Below are 6061 nucleotides of genomic sequence, written 5' to 3' on the forward strand. Positions count from 1 at the left end.
GTCACCTCCTTTCCACTTGTCTTCTCTCTCGGCATTTCGGGCGCGTGGAGGAGAGGTGGAGCGGCTTCGCCTTCGCGACCGAGATGGTCATTCCGGAATGACCCGTGACGTCATGGACCCCGCGCGCAGAATTTAAAATAAATCTCCCTCTGTCAATATTGCTCTAATTTTTTTTTCCTAATATTAGTTTCTGACACGCATGTCCCAACCAGACTTTTTGAAAAAAAATTCTAATTTTAGGGGTCCTTTAAAGGGCCCGTGCAACCATATTCGCTTGTGATGTCTTTCACTTTACACAATCTTACTAGCACTAGTGGGACCCAAGTATACTCGCTCGCAACGCCACTGACCAAGAAGCTCCTTTGTTTCGATGAAATTAATTTCAAAAACAAAACCGAGCGTTTTCGTTCGATCTCCTTCGCAAAACTTGATGACGTAACTGGGGGTCGCGATACCCCCCGGTGACGATATTTGAATTCGGCTCATAGATTTGAACCGAGCATAGCGTGGGCATTCGATTTGGGGTCGTGATAAACAATAGCTCGACGAGCATTCGGTTTGTGGCCCGTGTCCAATCGCTGGAATGATGACAATAACCGAATCATAATAATGTCTGGAACTCGGCGCTTGTCCAGTGTTTTGCAAACCCCAGCGCGTGGCTACAATCAACATTTCAACATTAGCTGCATGCAATCAGCTCCAAATCACGTAGCTGCTTCTGTGAACGCTGCTCGATTTTCTTTAATTTGTTTTCTACGACCTTTATTTCGTGTGGTGAAAAACGAACGCGTGTTTCAGAGGTCGTTAACGTCAGGGGTATGTTTTAAAGGGTATTTGCGCAAAGTACGAAAATCGTTGTTTTGCAACTTTAAGGCCCGAATATCCATCGAGACGGAAGATCCGACTAAGCCTGAATGTTCCCTCAGACTGGATAGGCGGCTCGTGGAGACTTAGAATATTAGTGTATGCTGTGCAATGTGACAAGTTAGAACTTAAAATTACGGTATGGTAAAAATTAGTTTGCAGCTCGCAGTTGAGTAGATATGTTGCTGATGAGACTGCTTTTTGTGAATAAATGGGCGGTGAGAGAAACATCACTAAAATAAAGTTTACCTAAGAGATTCTCGCAACTTTCTGACGGATTTAGAATAGATGTCTAGTGCTTCGGCAAAAATATACAGGCCGGGTGTCTCATTAAAAACGAGTCAAGCTTTAAAAAAAAAGGCTGCTCCTACGCGATGAAATCAACTGTGCTTCGCTCCTATGCGTTTTCCGAAAGCGCAAGCATTTAATTTATGAAACCTAATTAATTAATTACGATCAATTTTCGACCTGTCTGCTTGTCACACTCTTTTGCCAGTAGTTTTAGAGCGCAGCTCTTAGGCGCCTGTTTCCGACTTGAGCGGCGTCGCCGTCGGCGTAACCGCGCGTTGCATTATGGAACGTTTCTTATAATGACGTCCCGAGGGTTACCCTCATGAGGGTTACGACGGTCATCCTCACGAGAGTTACGAGGCTTACCCGTACGAGAGTCACCAGGGCTACCCTCACGAGTGTTACGAGGCTTACTCTCACGGGGGTCACGAGGGTTACCCTGACAAGGGCCACGAGGGTTACCCTAACGAGGTTTACGAGGGTCACCGTCATGAGGGTTATGAGTATTGCCCTCACGAGGGTTACCCTCGTAACGTCACACGTGACGTCATGTGTGACGTCAATATTGAAAACATGTGATGTAAGGCGTCACGTGATGTCCCACGCATCTAACATTGGCAATATTCCCGCTGAAGTTAGTGGGGAAATTTTTCCGCTAAATTTACCCTACTGACGTCACGCGAGACGTCACGAGGGTATCCTTTCCTCCCCTCCCCTCCGTACCCTCCCCTTTCCCTCCTCAAGAGTTGCGCTATAATTCGGCGTAACAGAAAATAGTAACCGTCTTTTATTTTTTTATTTCTTTATTTTTAGAAGACTGACAAATTTCCAAAGGAAATACGAGAAGTAACTTGAATTACTTCAGGTTGCACAGCATGCCGCACAGAATCGAATCCATGCACTTCTGTTGGGCCCGCTCGCTGGGGCAAGACCGATATTGTGAAGTGCGCACAAACTGGGGACCTTCCCCGAGAACAACTTTGGTGGATTATCCGTGACCGGACGTGGGGACACCGTGGCTAATCTTAATCCTCAGCGCGCCCTCCGTTCCAAGGAGACGAGGTATGGGGTCAAGGAGAGGGCTAACTTTCGGCTGTCTGGCGCGTTTCCGCGCTTTTTGTGTTGCACGTGCGGATCATCTTCGACGGGTGGCGTCACCGGGGACTGTAAAAATTGGTGACCCTGACGGGTTTAGAGGTTGGCGTCCGTCAAGGTTCCGGAAGGGGGAAAAGGCTCGAGAACGAGGAGGAGATGAAGAGCGTCACGGAGGTTCCGGAAGGGGAAAAAGGCTCGAGAACGAGGAGGAGATCAAGAGCGTCCCAATCGAGGCCTGCCCCGATTGCCAGGGAGGAAACGAAAGGAAGGACTGAAAGGCATCGGCCGTCAGGGCTCGGCGACTGAAGCTTGTCCCGGGACGGACGTCGGCGAGCGACCTGCTGACAAGCAGCCACAGTCAGACCTCACCAGCCCGTGCCTGCTGACAAGGAGCCACAGCCAGACCTCACCAGCCCGTGCCTGCTGACAAGGAGCCACAGCCAGACCTCACCGGCCCGTGCCTGCTGACAAGCAGCCACAGCCAGACCTCACCAGCCCGTGCCTGCTGACAAGGAGCAACAGCCAGACCTCACCAGCCCGTGCCGGGTGACAAGCAGCCACAGCCCGACCTCACCAGCCCGTGCCGTGTGACAAGAGGCCACGACACGAGAGAATGACGTGCAACCTGCCAGGTTCCAAGCGCCGGCCCAAGCGGGTGAGCGGACACCTTACGTCCCCAGTCGGACAATAAACGTCCTAATTTAAATCCGAGTCTCGTGGCATTTCTTCTCCTCTCTACCCCAAAAGGGACCCCAAGGGTGGTGTAACCGCTACCTCCGGTAGCGATCATCACAATATCAAGCTCCGTCTCGGCAAGAAACGAGAGGCTGCATGCAGAAATTGATGTGTCTGTCTCATTCACCGGTGGTCCTGCTGCCACCTACCAGGACGTCTCTAATTACGTGGACAGAATCACAATCATTTGTGCGCTTCAAATGGCTACTTAAAAGTTATTTCAGTAGTTTTAGTGACGCGCATTAAGTGAATAAATGATTCATGTTTTCCGCCGATCACGTTGTCCTTTTTTGAAGACGTGGAGAAAGGTGCCGCGTGCCGAAAGCGGAAACCTATCACCCTACGAAGCTTCGTCTCTGTAGCGTTTTTTGTGTAAACAGTTGGTCCGGTGTGCACAACTCACTCATTGTTGAATGTGTTTACATTTTATTCTCGAAATCTAACTACTGCCCTAGCCTCCTTCGTTTTGGCCAGAAAATGTATTAATAAAACAATAACCAACACAAAACATATTTCTAACAAAGAAAACATTGGGTTTCGTGCAGTTGAAATTCCGCAAAGTTGTACGTCTTTTTTTTTTATATATATATATATATATATAGTTTTTAGCAGTTGTATATGTTTCGGAATATTAGCGAAGTTTAATTAGCGTCCTGGAATTCGCCAGAGCGGCAAACTTTTTTTTTAGGAAATTCGAAGATCTATCAGCTCGAAATATGTAAACATTGCTAAACGCATTGCTCACATCAGGTAGCCAGTGGACTGAGACTGTAGGCCACTCCGCATACTATATCCACTTGGTAACGTGGCCGGTGAGACGGAATATCCATCGAGAAAGAATGCAACTGAGACGGAATGTCCAACGAGTTTCAATATCCAAAGAGACGGAAGATCCAACCAGGTCCGAATGTCCACCGTGACTAAACTCCCCTTTAGACGAAATGTCCAACTGTGACAAAATGTCCACCGAGTCTGAATATCCAACGAGACGAAAAATCCAACCAGGACTTAATATGCAACGTGTCTGAATATCCAGCATGTCTGAATATCCAACGAGCCTGAATATCCACTAGTGGGTATTTCGACTCGTTGGATATTCAGGCTCTGAATCATTCTTTACCCCAGTCTCATGTTATAGAACATTATGGCAAACTTCAACGAGCTCACCTACACTCTAACTGTTTTTTGTTTGTTGTTTCTTGTATATCTGGTTCGACGAATACCGACGAGTATGAAGCGCGAAACACAAATTTCATGAAGGTACTTTAATCCTAACCACCACCGTGTTCTAAAAATAAAAAAAAAAAAAGTTGAAAGTCGCGTTTTAGAGCCTAAACCTTTCAACACGGCGAACAGAGTTGTCAGGACAGAAATGTAGACAGCATCACGCCGCCCGCGGTTGACACATTCGAATAGCATCTCGTCGTGCACCGATCCGGTGTCATGAAGGGACACTGTTCTGACCACCACCGGGTTCTAGCTAAGAATAGTAATAATAATAATAATAATTCCTGGCGACATTCATTTCCTGGTTAAAACTGATCTAAACAGTTCGGTCATACATATTGACTATAAACAACTTCTCAGCCGACTGTCCGTTCAGTCGTCGACGAGGTACCAAGTTTTCCTCGTCCACACGCCGTATTAGCCAAAATCACATAAAGCGAAAAGGTAACGGTTAACTTGTTCGCGACTCTTTATTCGCCCAACCCTCCCACTCTTCCCCATTTGGGGCCAAAGGAGCGGAAATGTTCCTCCAACGAGATGGCACCGGATTCGCTTCCCTTTGGTTTCGTATCTCGCCAGATGACGTCCCGAAGCGATTCTACCTAGAAGACAAGGCCTGCGCATGACGTCATCGATGGTGGATCTGCGACCCGCCCCAAGCGTCAAACACGACAAGACTCAACGAAAGTCGCCGCAAAGCGGCAGAGGCGTCTGTTTTTATGTCACCGTGTGCTCTTGCGAGACGTTGCTAGACGCGATGCAGCGATGATGCCGCACACTCTAAGAAAAAAAAAGGAGGAAGAAGGTAGCAACGGCGCGTTTTTTGTTTTTTTGTCCCTTAGAGTGCCTTCATACACACGCGCTTTTGCTTGAGTGGTGACATCTCAGCCATTTTTCCGCTCAATTGTTTTTCATGCCTTTTGAAGTGCGCGCAATCTGGTGTCACTCGGCTCGAGCGCGTAGCTTTGGCTAATGCATAGACGCCATTTTACCGCCCAAGTCATGCACCAAGTGCGCGAGAGCGTCACGCGCTGGCACATTCAGTGCAACAATGGATGTCTTCACCCTTAGACAGACAGACATGCAGGCACCCTATTTCCCCTTCTTCTGACGCGCCACCAAGCGGATAGAAGAAGGGAGAAACGAGACGTTATTCGCCTTCTCCAAGCAGACGGGAGGACTGTGTGGCGCCTAGGACATGTGGATGGCTGTGTGTGCGAGAAGGGCTGCTGACGTGGACTGGACGGGAGGAAGCGGCTTGACCTTCGGGACTGTGGATGTCGGGTGGGGGCACCCAGGGAGCTCACCTTTTTAAACGAGTGTCTGAAAAATAAACGTTCAGCTGTGTTTGAGACGTTGTGTTGTGTTCGTCCCCTTCTGTGTTCCTGAGTCTCGGGTTTTATTACCATGAATCCCGCCTCATCTTCTTTCGGTTTCGTTTTTCTGGTACGTCGCGCGCGTTGTTTTGTAAAGGATGTTGGTCTGATTCACTGCAATGTCAGCGGCAGCGAAGGCCGTCTTTAATTCAGTCTCCTAATCCAAATACGCAGAGCTCCTTGGTGATGCATTGAGGGTTTTCGTACAAATGTTAGGGACTTTTAGCAAATCGTTACCGTGTTCCGCGTACCGCACTACCGGAGCACCTGAAACATGCTTTTAAGCGCGCGCCCTGGTAGTATGACCGCAGGGCGTGCGCTTAAAAGCATGTATCAAAAGCTCCGGTTGTGTGTTACGGGGAACACGGTAACGGTTTGCTAAAGGTACACATTGTCAAACGAGCAAACGAAGCCATTAAGGCCGATTCAGACACTTGCGTTTGAGTGCGTTTGAGTGCGTTTGACTGCGTTGC

The sequence above is a fragment of the Ixodes scapularis genome, unplaced genomic scaffold (assembly GCF_016920785.2).
Source record: "Ixodes scapularis isolate PalLabHiFi unplaced genomic scaffold, ASM1692078v2 PGA_scaffold2__306_contigs__length_199485367, whole genome shotgun sequence".
Lineage (NCBI taxonomy): Eukaryota > Metazoa > Arthropoda > Arachnida > Ixodida > Ixodidae > Ixodes > Ixodes scapularis.